This window comes from Mycteria americana (assembly GCF_035582795.1).
Source record: "Mycteria americana isolate JAX WOST 10 ecotype Jacksonville Zoo and Gardens chromosome Z unlocalized genomic scaffold, USCA_MyAme_1.0 Scaffold_18, whole genome shotgun sequence".
NCBI classification, from domain to species: Eukaryota; Metazoa; Chordata; class Aves; order Ciconiiformes; family Ciconiidae; genus Mycteria; species Mycteria americana.
This window is the reverse complement of record NW_027445436.1, coordinates 9,450,257-9,463,455: the sequence shown is the minus strand read 5'-3', so window position 1 is coordinate 9,463,455 and position 13,199 is coordinate 9,450,257.

Genomic DNA, 13,199 nt, shown 5'->3' with positions numbered 1-13,199 from the left:
GTCGGGTCCTCTGGAGTGTGCACAGTTCTCCAAAGCAGTTCAGCTGTTCTGGAGGGGGAGCCTGGGTCTTGTTTTCAGGTCTCCCACCTTGTGGCTCTGCAGAAGGGGCTATCACAGCTCCCATCTGTGGCTGGCCACTCCGAGATACAGAAAATGGGAATCTGGCTGCTCATCAAGGATTCATTACTTCTGAAATGCCTTATACCCCCAGGTGACTGACCATGGCAAAGTTGTTGAGGCAGTTGTCTACAATAAGCAAGGACAATCCGTCCCCATTCAGCATTCATCATACCATTAAGGGTGAGCTATGCATTGCACGTCCCTCATCCCCCATAGTATCCTGGGTCAGAAAACTCTTTAAGGAAGGTATTTTAGTCTTAAATGTGGTATGTAGAGCTGGTCAGAATAAAATGCTGGTTTTCATCAGAAAACTTGAAGGCAGTATAATGACATGTTGATGAAGTGCTTAAAAATGAAATACAGCTTTTCAATAATGTGCAGACATTCTAGTCTCAAATTTTCAGAACAGGAAGCATTTTTTTATTCCTTCAAAGTAACTTTTCACAAGGACACTCACTGTTATTATATAACAGCATTTTAAAATGTGTAAATGTTTTTAAAATGAACTGAAACATTTCTATTTATTGTCATGAAAAGTTTTTATTGACCAAAAATTAACTTTTGTTGTGCCTTATTTTCAAAGTATATCTCCCTGGAAAAATATTTTTTTTAGGGTGGGAGAGAGGCTAGCTGCAATTCAAAGCAGAAAAAGAACTGTTGCAGACTTGCAACGTGCTTAATGGAAGAGGACATCTGCTTTCCATGTAATGCTAATTTAAAGTATTTGGCACTTTGACAGGTGGAGCCTGGAATGGAAGCGGGTGGTGAGGGGTGTGGGAACCATGGAGGAGACAGAGGGGTGTTAAGGATGGACAGCTCATGATAACAGGGAAATCTTTCCTTTTAGGAAAGAAAATCTTTTAAAAATGTTATTTTAGTCTGTGTTTCATCAAAAAAAGGTTTTCCAAAACTATTTGTGATTGACTTTTTGGAGAACTTGGTATATAGCTATATAAATATGTTTAAATCAATTCCAGGTTTCATCCGTTTAAACTAAATGCAGACCTCTTTAAGAAACTATTTTCTCCTTGCCTTCATAAAACAAGACAGAAGAAAACAAAAGTACAAAACAGAACAAGCAAACAACCTCCTTTCTCCCCTAAAATTACCCTCAAAACATACTCTTTCAGTACAACAAAAAATTCTGCAAATGCTTTTTTAACTAAAAAACCATCTTTTTCTTGGGAAAACACGCATAGACAAAAATACACAAGCCAAACTGATAAATACAATTGACCTGCTGTGATGTTAACTTAGAGCTCATCAATTTAATTTCTGATGTGCCACAGGAACATTCATTTGCAGTGAGTGCTAGCTACGACCTTTACATTAGTGCTGCAGTGGCTGGATTGCAGCTTTGGGCTGGTCAATGCAGATGGGCGTAGGCTGACCTGGGCTCTTCTGCTCTTGCTTCTGTCTGGCCAGCTGTGAGCTAATTAGCTAATGGCAATGGGCTGTTATCATGAAAGGCTTCTGAGCTCAAGGTCTATGTTGTGATGGGATATTGAAAAAAGGAAAAAGGTAATTTAAGTTAATCCTGGTTATTTACTCTAAGCAGGCACTTACAAGACCATTTTCAAGATTGCATCCAAGCATATTCCAGTAATGAATTATGCATTTCAATAAATGGCTCGCTCTCTCCTCCATGATTACTAATTTGGGATCTGGGTCACAAAACTGAGTGCGACCCATTGGGAGTCACTAACTCTGACAAACTCAGCCCTATTGGGGCATTTCTTCATTCAAAAGCCAGGAGATGAATGGGTTGAGGCAGATGCTGCTTTCACTGAAATGAGCAATTCATCCCACACAGGGCTTCATGGAGATGATGAGTCCGTACCTGCTACATCTCAGCGCTGGGAGGCAGTTGGATCTAAGAATGGGTTCAGCCCATTTTTTTTTTTTTTCAGATAAAATTGTCTATATGCAAAATGGCACATCTGAATTTAGGTTGGCCTTTAAAGTTTTCCGGGGTGGGGTGGCTGCGTGCTTGCTCCCCATCCTCTCTCTAATTTTGTTTATCAGAAGCCTGCCTGCACCATGCCGTTCATAACTGCCTGGGAGAGCTGTGACAAGTAAATTTCAATCTCTCAGCAGAGCTGATATTCTTAGAGCTGCAGGAGCAGTCATCATGAAGGGGAAAGCTGTGAATGCCAATAAATTATTGAAGAAAGCAGGAGAAATATTTCCTTCTGTTGACACATTGGCATTCACCTTTGGGAATGTAATCATGGGAAAAGTAGGCAATCTTTTGTCTTAGGGACATTTTGCTCGGAGAATTCAGTCTTTTTAAAACCTTAGTAGGGAGACTGTAAGCTCTCAACATGGAAAGGATATTCAAGCTATAGGACATCTTCAGACAGGCACGTTGCTCAGAAATGACAGTGAAACTGAATCAACTCTGCTGCACATTAAAACATGCTCGATGATACAACAAAAGGTTCGCGGGGTAGGTGATAAACCCCTCCTGCTCCCTGACTCCTGGGACAGGATCTGCTCAGGAGTGGGATTGTTTTCTATGAATACAACAAGGCAGCCTTAAAAAAAAGTCAGAGTATAAACATGGCAGAATGTAAAACTCGGATGAGAGCAGGAGGTAGAAGCCAATGGAGACCTGTTAGTCTAAGGCAGAGAATGAGCAAGGGCATGTCTGCCGGGAAGGACCATTCCCTCTTGGGCTGTGCCTCGGGGGAATGGCTGGGGGCAGGACTGGAGAGCTGGGATTGTGCAGGTATTGTTTCTTCTCGCCTGAAACTCTGGCTTCTCCCTCCTTCTGCCACCACTGACAAAAACGAAGCTGCCCAGGCCTGGCAACAAGGAGGATTTGTTCCTCTGAATTTCAAATTCTGCTTGGAAAGCCATCAAATTAGCACTGATGTTTTATTCCAACATCAGAAACAGCAGGGAAAAATACCCAGGAGCTCCCTGGATTTAAATCCACAAAATCAGCTCCAGTTTTGTTTAGACAAGATGAGTGAATAACCCCCCTCCTTGGCATCATATTTGGCTCAAATCACCAATTTACTGGTTTACAAAAATCTAAAACTGCCCCTCTGGCAAATTAAGGGATTATGTCAATCACTCAAGTCTAGTCTACCTGACAACAGCACGCAGCAACAGGGCAAAAGGTTTGATGCTCTGCTGGAATATGATAAGGAGAAAATGCCAAATGACACATAGGCAAAGTTATTACCAGCGAGATGAAGACAAACTGGAGGGAGTTCAGAGAAGTGCAACAAAAATTATTAGAGAGCTGGAGGGGTTGATTTACAAGGAAAGTTTTACAAGAACAACCGTCAATATGCACAGCAGGGCTGAGCAACATCTGAGGGGGGAGAGCGAGACCGTTGCAAATGTCTGAACAGTGCAAACACCCAGGGAGGAACAAAATTACCCAAGGGGGAAATAACTAAGATAATGGGTTGAAATTAAGAGAAAGAGGATAAACGTCAAAATAACTTCTCAGTGGAAAGACTGTGGAATAATCTAATACAGGAAGATGTAGAAGTCCAAACCAAACAAGCTATAAATTCCTTCCCAGAGACCCTGCAGATACAAACATCAGCCACAATTAACTTTAGAAACCGAATATTTCTAAGCAACAGGTATCAGAGCTTCCAGAAGAAGCCAGGTGCAAGAAGCCATTTAAAAGGGATGGTTTCCAGATAATTCAGTGTTAACTTCCTTGCTGTTTGAAACCACATCGGGGAGGAGGTGAAGGCTCTTACTTTCAGTTTAGTGGGTGAAGTGAGCACACTGGAAACCCCCAAAAGTGCAGTTTTGGCAATCTTGTCACTAGCATACTCCTCGATGAATAGTTTTCCAGTTGAGATAGTTAGTTTAAATCTGCCTCAGGTCTGGAGTGACTGGAAATCAACACCACATAATGGCTGTTTGGTAGAAGACGTGACATGAGTTAATGCACTCAGTTGAATTTCTACTGGATATTGGACATGTGCTCACATTATAAATGCTTTGAACAGCATGATCAGCATTAAATTAACATCTATGCTGACAATCTTGCCAAAGAAATCCAGAAGGGGATGGACATTAGTAATGAACTGCATGTTCACCTTTGGAGTGAAGTCATTAGCAAGGTAAACTTTACCTCATGGGCTCTGAACCTCATCTCCATCACCACATCTCCTAACTCCTGGATGGGATGTCAGTTTGCAAAGCAAATCATTTAGCATATTTCCTCAGCATACTAGAACAAAGCCACTTAGACCATTTCCAGTTTATTGTTGTTACACTTTGGTGTGGCTTTCCAGTAATTTATAGGGGTGTTTGTTGAGTTCATGAGCTCTTGAGACCTGCATCCGATAAAATAGTGATGTACTTTCTCTTGACTGAAGGCAGAAGCACATATCATTGCATGCAGTGGGTCTGATATAATTTTATACTGGATGGGGAAAAAGGCTATAAGGCTCTAGCTTAGTCAAAAGAAGAGGAAAAGTAAAGAAAAATGTCAATAAAGGACACTGCATTGTGAAGGGCACCATTTTGTTTCTAGTTTCCTCAGCTTGACACATTAAGTTAGCAGGCAAATAATTTGGTAGGTTAATCCTATCCTTTACTAGAAGATCCCAGATTAGTTTATGATCTGTTTCTGAGCTTGATATAAAGCCACAGAAGTTAATGAGCAGCTATTAGATTTATCATTATTTATATACACATATATTCCCATAAATTTTCATCTGTATTTTAACATTTCCAAGATGTAGAGTACTAATCCTTTATGCCCTTGCAGTGTTAACAACAATATCCTTTTAAATTTAATTAACATTTTAAAAAGTTGCCTCTTCTTCTACCATTAGCCTCTTCCCCTCTATCAAACAATAACTGATGGATTAGACTTGGTTGATTAGCTGTACAGAAGAGGAAAAATCACCAAAGGAGTGAGGTTTATTCTTAAAATAACTTCTTTCTTTCCACCTACAGACTAGTCTAGGCATATGATGGTCAGGCAGCATGTAGAACAATTCTATAATGTAGGAAACAACCCAAAAGAGTATCGGTTCCTAGAGCGACTGTGTGCCTCTGTATAAAATAAATATAAAAATCTCCTCCTTGCAAAAGACAAAGCCAGCAGTGCCTTTGCTGTTTTTCTCAGAAGTCTAAGCTCACTCACACATCAAGAAAAAGGACCCAGGTGCCTCTCATGTGATATCACCTGGTAGCACAGCCCAGTGCACAGTGATTTAAAGACAATTTTCAGACATAGACACTACTGGATCCCAGCTAATGACAACCCAACTAATGACACCGCAGCCGCCACCTACCACAGAGGCCGGGGCAGAAGTGATGTGGCTTTGCACATCCATGCGAAATAGCAGGTGATTTCAATGGAGCAAATATTTCTGTTGGCCAAATATTTCCATTAACTTTCCATTGCCCTGGGACAGTGACATGGAGGCATCACACTTGCACACCAGCACGGGCTCCTCCATGGCATCAGCAGGATGTCACACTGGTCGGGTCTCAGACCATTCCCAGCCCGTCTGGCTTTGCTGGTGATCGCAGGTGAGTGGGTCTGGCTACGGGCCATTTGGAGGGAGAAGGGATGAGCGGAAAGTTTTGTTTTGTTTGTTAAATTCAGCTTGGGATTTCCCTGTGACTGCTACCAGTGGAAAGTGTCAGCATATGAATTATTTAACATAAACTCAGGGACTGTAGTAAGTCTTCTGACTGTCTGACTTCTGTGGCAATTTCTTTAGCTGACAGTTTATATTCCTCTGTGACAGATGCATTTTCCGATCCTAGATTGTACCTTGTGCTGGCCCAAAAAAGGCAGCTTCAGCATAAAAGCAGGGAGACCTTAAGAGAAAAGGGCTCTTGTGTAGAGAAATAGGTTAGGATTTAAAGCTCATAATTTCTATTGTTAAATCAGTTTTAAGAAAGAAATAGATCATAATTCAAATTAAAGGTCATCTTCAATCTGTCTCCATCTCCCTGCTTTCTTTTTACTTCCTTTTGTTCAGGAAAGGAATAAAACCCGTATTATTACTCAGGTGTAAAGCCTTAAAGGGGGCACAGGCTACTACAGATTCTCCAGCTGTATTTTGCATGTCCATCTGAAATCAGGGAGCCTTTCTAATACCAACTGCAAACACACCTAAGTACAAATAAATGTTGCCTTGAAGAACTTATAAGGTAAACAGACAAGAGGTGGAAGAAAGGAAGCCGTTGCTGAGATGGGGAACCAAGGCGTAACAAGGTTAAGTGGCTTTCTGGAGGTCACTCGGGAAGTCTAACATCGAGCTGGGAAGAGAACCAAGCTCTTCTGAGTCATCATCCCCTGACAAGCCCATCCTTCTTCTTTTCCTACTAAATGGAACAATCCTGCATTGGCTGTGGTATAACAGTCTACATGACCGGGTAGGTCTTTTCCATTTCCAATGTCTATGGTGAGAGTAATTCTGCTTAATGGGGATGCAGTCAGCTGGTGCCAATAGTTCAGTGTTGCTTAACCAGGTGTTAAATAGGTATGAAATTCCAAGCTCTGGGCTTTGAATACAGAAGTTGCCAAATGAAAATGAAAATAAAATAAAATAAATAGCAAAGGGGAAAAAAAAAAAAAGAGAGAAGAAAAAGGAAATGCCCTAGAGTCAGATCCATGTGCTTACATACATTCAGTCTGTTGTTTTCCTTCAATTCCCATATTTCCAAGGGGATTTAAATAGCATGTTTACTTAATAAGGTTAACAGACTATACAATACCCAGCTCTATTTAAGTAGATTCCTCCCCCTTTCACTTTTTAAAAAAATATACTCAATAGCTTTTTTTTTAATCATCTGTCACTTTCTCTTGCAATGTCACCTTTAACTCGCTATTGAAACTCACTGTTCTGGTGAAGTCTCTCTGCTTTCCATTTGACGTGTTTATTTAATGTCTAGTAACAAGACTAGCAATTGTATGCAGGCATCAGGCAAGTAACAGACTCCACCTATTTGCCTTAAGTTATCATTCTTAATGCTTTGTTTAGCCATTGTAGACGTTTCTACAGAAAGTATATCTTGTGTCTTTATACGTTATTTTATAAAGGATGCATTTTCATGTGATATATAGTATTAGTTCATACTTGATCTATGTTCAAAATGGCTATTCATCCTCACTGATTTTTCTTTTTAGTGGGAGAATCTCACAAGCTACTTTTCTTTCTGCTGGGAAATCTCACACTAGTCCATTTCTCACATTTCTTCCCTTCAGTGCTTTAAAGTTTGACACATCTGAAATCCATAAATTATTTCACAGCCATCAGTGTTTCTTCCCAGGTTAAATTATTTAATGGCATTGTTTTATTGAAAGGTTCAGGTTAGCTGCTGACACTTATTGACAGGAAGAAACACATCCTTCCACTGGGATAAAACATATTTTTTTATTAAAGAAAGGAGTGATGCAGGATTGGGTTCCTGTCTTCTTCTCACATGAGAAAGAGGAAATGAAGACATTTGGCCCTTTAAATGACAGCGTGCCACGGTGACATGTAGCACTGTCCTTTATTCTCTCCTTCTCTCTCTTTCTGTCTCCGAGTCCTTTATTTTAACATATTAATTTCAGTTCTTCCATTCTCCAGGTTCTAGCCTTAATCCCAAATAGTTGTTGCCCCATGGAGAGCACAAGATTAAGGGATCTCAGCCAAAGAATGAAACTCTAAGCTTTGATTTCAGTGCCTTTCACCATGTGGCTGGAGCTTGCTCCCCAGGATTTGCAAAGCCCGGCAGTCCTGGCACTCACCAGTCCTGAGCCAAACCCACACTGGAGGGGTTTCCTTCTGCTGGGTGGATCGGGACCCAGATGCACAAGCGGTGCTGCGAGTCTGACCTGTATTCTGCTTTTCCTTGACAAGCAGCAGTTTGATCTCAGGGTGCTCCAGGAATTTACTACTGTTAAGTGCATGAGAGAGGAAAAAAAAAACCAAAACACAAAAGTCCCCCCACAAGCTCAAGCGAAAGAAAAATAAAGCACACACACTCATATATATATGCACCTGTATATATATATAGATACACACACACAAGCACACATATACATAAACATAGGTATGTAATTGTAGCAAACAGCACTTTTCTTCCTTGATTTCAGCAGACCCATTCTAGCTTCACTGTGCAAAATTCGACACTTAACTGCAATGCTACAGAAAACAGCACAGGTCTTCCTCATAAGGGTATTATGAATTCAGTTTTCTTGTTGCTTCTTTCAGAAATTGCCTTCAAAGAACTGACTGAGTTCAGGGATTCACCCCAAAACTCCTCCAGAAGCACTGGGGCAGACCCCCAGGGGATGTAAACTAGCATAAACCCATGGATTGGAGTGGCGATGCTCTGACCTGTACCAGCTGAGGCTCTTGGCAAGCCCCGACAGCGGCGGCTGTGTGTCCTCATCGAGAGGGGTGTTCTGGGGTGGAGGAAGCCTTTTTGGGTGATTCGGGTATGTGCGAAGGGGAGGGGAGCAGGTGGTCTCTCCGGGGCAGAAGAGGGTGGTGGTGGAAGAGGCAGCGGTGGCTGGCCTGGGCATTGCTTTGGGATCCTGGCCTCAGTCCACGGGGCCTAGTCTGGTTTACACCATTATTAGGTGGACAGGAGGAGGAAAGGTACAATCCCCTACCCTCGTCCTTTGCAGCAGTATCTGCTGCACCTGGGACATGTTAATTTTGTTGCCTTCTGCCCATATGGTTTATCTCTGCCCAAATAATTCAAATCTATATGAAGCTGCCAGTAAAAATAGCAGTAAAGTTCATGGTGGTTTTGCAGCAAGTATGTTGCTGCAAAACACCTCTTGCACAGACCTTTGATATTGCAATCCCTCCCTCTCCAAAGCACAGGAAAGAAAATACAGAAATGCATTATCGACAGCCCTTTTCATTCAAGAAGCCATGAAAAAACCAGCCTGAAACTTTTCTACGCAATTTTTGTCCCTTCTCTCGGCCCAGGAAACATTTTGGTTAGTGAAAGAATCTTTCAAGCAGACATTTCAATGACATTTTTACTACACAGAAATTTTTTTCCTCTGCAAAAATTTGTGCAAGAATCTGGGAAATAGTTCAATTTGAGCAGCTACAAGATTTTTTGTCCCCCAGTTTGTTTGGTTTTTTAAATTAAAAAGAAAAAGAAAAAAAGAAGAGCTTTCTGGTCTCGTGGCTTCTGGAAGATGGGGTCCAGTTTCTTCTCTGTCTGAAAAATATAGGGGCTTGATGCTGTGTGCCCCATTCATGTGAGAGTGCTCTGGCTATGGAGCTACTGCTAACCCACATGCTGGGTAGAGCCAGTGCCAGACCCATTTTCTCTTCCTATGAGTCTGGTGAGAAATTCTACCCTTAACCAAAAAAAAAAAACCAAACCTTCCCCCAGAATATTTTCATGAAAAAAAACCCCATGTTTGTCTGAAGTATTCCTGGCCATGGGATAGGAAGAAGAGGGGTCCCTGGGTGATGGCCCAGCCCTACAAGGAGCCAAGCTCCCTCCTCTCCTTCCGAGAGCAGAGGATGCAGCCACAGCTGAGCAGGGTGCCTGGGGTGCATGGTACCCTGCAGGATGTGTCCCCAAGAAGAAAACCAGGGAAATTAAAGAAGTGGAAAAGGATGCTAAAGCTGCTGTCTCATTCTCCACTGATTATATTTGTTCTCTCTCTGATCTGAAAGGAAAACATCTATATTTCTGTAGGACAGTTTAATGCATCCATGATCGGATAATGTGCATTACAGCCGCCTTTGCTATTCTCAGAAGAGTGCTCTAATGCCTTGCTTATACATAGGACACACACATCTGTGAGGAAAAATACTGTGTCCTTCAGTTTCATCTTGGATTTGTTTGGAAAGTAAATCCACGCTTGCAGCCTGGCTTGCAGGAGTGTGAATGGGAAAAAGCAGCAGAGCCCGCGTCTCCCTGACTTTTAGGTTAAAAATGACATTAATATGCCAAAGCTTCTTTCAGGACTTCATCATTTCCACCAGCGGAAACAAGACAAAGGCCCCAATCACATATGTGCTCAGACATGCAGAAGCAAACGCCAAAATGAATTAACTGGAATAGCTCTATTAATTTATGCCTCGGCAGTAATGACCTTAAGACACAGAAGAATTATATATTAATTTGTTTCTAGTGTATAACACTGCTAAGTTAACACATTTAGGAGAATACACTTCCCTCGCCTCCTGCTGCGGAGGTAAATGAGGCAGTCTGCTGGTGACAAATCAGACCAGCATTCCACTAGATGGCAGCTGGTGCTTGCACAACCTCCATGCTAATCATCTCAAGCTGGAAAATGGGCCATTTCTCCCCTCCCTCTCCCCCTCTTTGTTGCTCACTTATTGGGGAGGAATAGGAGAGGAAGGGGGGGGGTGGTGTGTGGAAATAATTTGACCGGCGCGGTTTTGTATCAGTTCTCCATCTGCTGTAGAGCTGGCCTGCTTTTTTTTTAAGCTGGTGTTGGTGCCGCGCGTGCAATGGGAGAGATAAGAGCATGTGTGTGTTTGTGGGTGGATGTGGGCAGGGGGAGAGAGCGTCTGGTGCTGAGAAGTTTTTCCGGAGGGGTTTGCAGCAGGGATGGGCGACAGGCTCAGCTCCTTGGGGAGGAAGGGTTTGTGCCTAGGTGAAGGGATGGGGTGGGCGAGGGATGGACGTGGGGTGAGATGGGGAGGACCACTGCTGCCCAATGCCCTGGCATCTGCATCAGCCTGGGGGTAGCCATTGCCACCGTGGTGGAGTCGAGTGTCCTAAAGGTTGAGATCACACAGCAGAGAACATGCAATCAGCAGGTTTTCTTCTGAGCTGGTGTCATCTCCAGTCTCCTCCCCCCCCAGCCCTCCCCCGGCCACGCTGAAGTTTCTCCCTCTCTCTCCCGACCTGCTGCTGCTGCATTGCCAACACCGGCCCTTTATCTCCTGTCCTATGCATCACCCTCTGCAGCATTTTTTCGGTTAACGAATTGTTACAGTTTTACTGGCCTTACCTCCTCCTCCTTCAAAAAAAAAACCAAACAAACCACCAAACCCCAACAACAGCAGCTCTGCAGCTTCGGGGTGGCTCCAGCTCTTTGGCTGCTTCTGAAAATTTCAATGCATCAAGCAGGAGATGCTGTGACACGCCAAATCTCCTCTGACTAATTTTGCCTTGACTTTCCCAATTCTTCCCTCATCTCCTGTCGTTTGTAGTCGAGTGCCTTCCACTCGGTCCCAAGACAGCTGATTTCCCCCCGGGGTATTGCCAGCTGCCATATATGAGTTTCTCCTATAGTGATTGAATGAAAACATATACTGTGCTGGAGTGTTAACTTGTAATGCAGCTATCAGCAGAAGTACATATCACTCTGGGTGGCATTAGTCAACTATGACAGAAAGCCCAGTGGTGACACAAGTCAATTGATAATAAAGCATAATCTCTCTTTCCCCCATCACATATTTACCAGCCATGAACTACTGTAGCATATTTCCTATTCACAGATGAATGCTCCAGCCATTCAGACGGGTATTTTTCAGAGCCAAATGCAATCTAGAGAGTTAATGGCTCCAGTGCAGTGGTCTGAGGATAAAGCCACTGCAGGTGCGCAGCTAAATGGGGAGTTAATTGGGTAGCAGGTGAACATAAACAGAGAGCACAGAGGGTGTGGAAAAGGCTTTAGTGAGGAGGAAGGACCAGTGGGAATGCTGAGCTGTAGAGCCCCAAAGTAAAGATGTATTGAACTTTTCTTCTCTGTGCCCCAGTCTTTGTTGCACGCAGTCTCTGCTCTTTGTACGTTGTTTGACTCTCCAAAATGCTGCTGCTCTTGCTGTTGGGGCTCCCAGCCTGGGATACAGGCAGGAAGCATCTTAGCAGCTGCTGCTGGAGGATGGGGCTTGCGGGGCTTATTGGCAGTTGATTCATCTCACACCACAGGGACAGGGTGTGCGGAGGGGAGGAGGACCTGCTGGAGATGATAGACTGGTTTGGGGAGGCAGAGTCTGAGACTGCTCTGCTCTGTGCAGGGCATGAGGCTGGAGGCTGGGAGCTGGAGAGGGGAAAAAAGAGGCAGAATCAGGTGGATGGAAACAGCTGTTCATGACTCTTTTAGCTGGACAGTGAAGCAAGCCATGAGCCAGGCAGGGATGCGAGCAGCCAGGCATGGAGAGGTGGGCAGGCAACGCAAAGAGCAGGAAAGGGGAGCTGATAGAAACCACTTCCAACAGGCATAAGGGCCCTGAAAGAGCCAAACTAAAGCAAACCCCATAGGCAGGAGTACAGATGGTACAGCCTTAGAGGATCAACCAGCTGAACAGGGTCTCAATAATCCCTGGTGAGGTGGGTGCTCTCCCCAAGCAAGCTCAGAGCGGGGACACCACTGCCAACCAGCTCTGGGTTGTCCATCACAAGCCGTGGCCAAAGCAAGCCATTGCAGAGGTGGCTCACCAGCTTCTTGGCCCCATACCCACCAGCTCCACACCTTTGGGGAATGGTGGGGTCTCCCTGGCATCAGGGTCTCTCCCCGTACCTGCTGTAGGGCAGCAGTGTCTGCTGGAAAGGGCTGGCAGGCTCCTGGACCCCCATCTGAGCAAACCCCCACAGATGACCTCAAAGGCCATCCCTGCCCCTGCATCTGTGCTGAGCTTTCCATGTGTCCAGGGCTTTGCTGCTAAATCCTGATTTCCCAAAGCTTGCGGACAGGAGCAGCATGAGAAGGCACTGCTAGGCAGCGGTATGCTGGGGGATGACTGCCACACTGCTGTTTAAAGCTAGTTGAAATAAAGTAATCCTGATTCAATTTTGTTTCCTGTGTCCTTAAATCAACTGCTCCAGACAGGTCAGTGTTTTTTAATCAGACAAAGGGACCAAGCAGGATTTTTTATTTTTATTTTTTAAAGTCAGACCTGGATCTTTTTAATCAGTGCAGCTCTTGGCTTTTGCGAGACCACATCAGGCTGTGGTCTTTCACGCTGCGCTCCTTCAGAGTCACCCAGCTGATGGTGGGATGCCGGGGAAGCTGTGTCCTCGTCCTGCCCCATGCTGCTCCATTGCTATCATGACATGCTCCCCCCACCCCACTGGTCCCTTCCCCTCTCCATCAGAGGTCCAGGGACCTCGCATGCACGGAGACCTTCATCCCT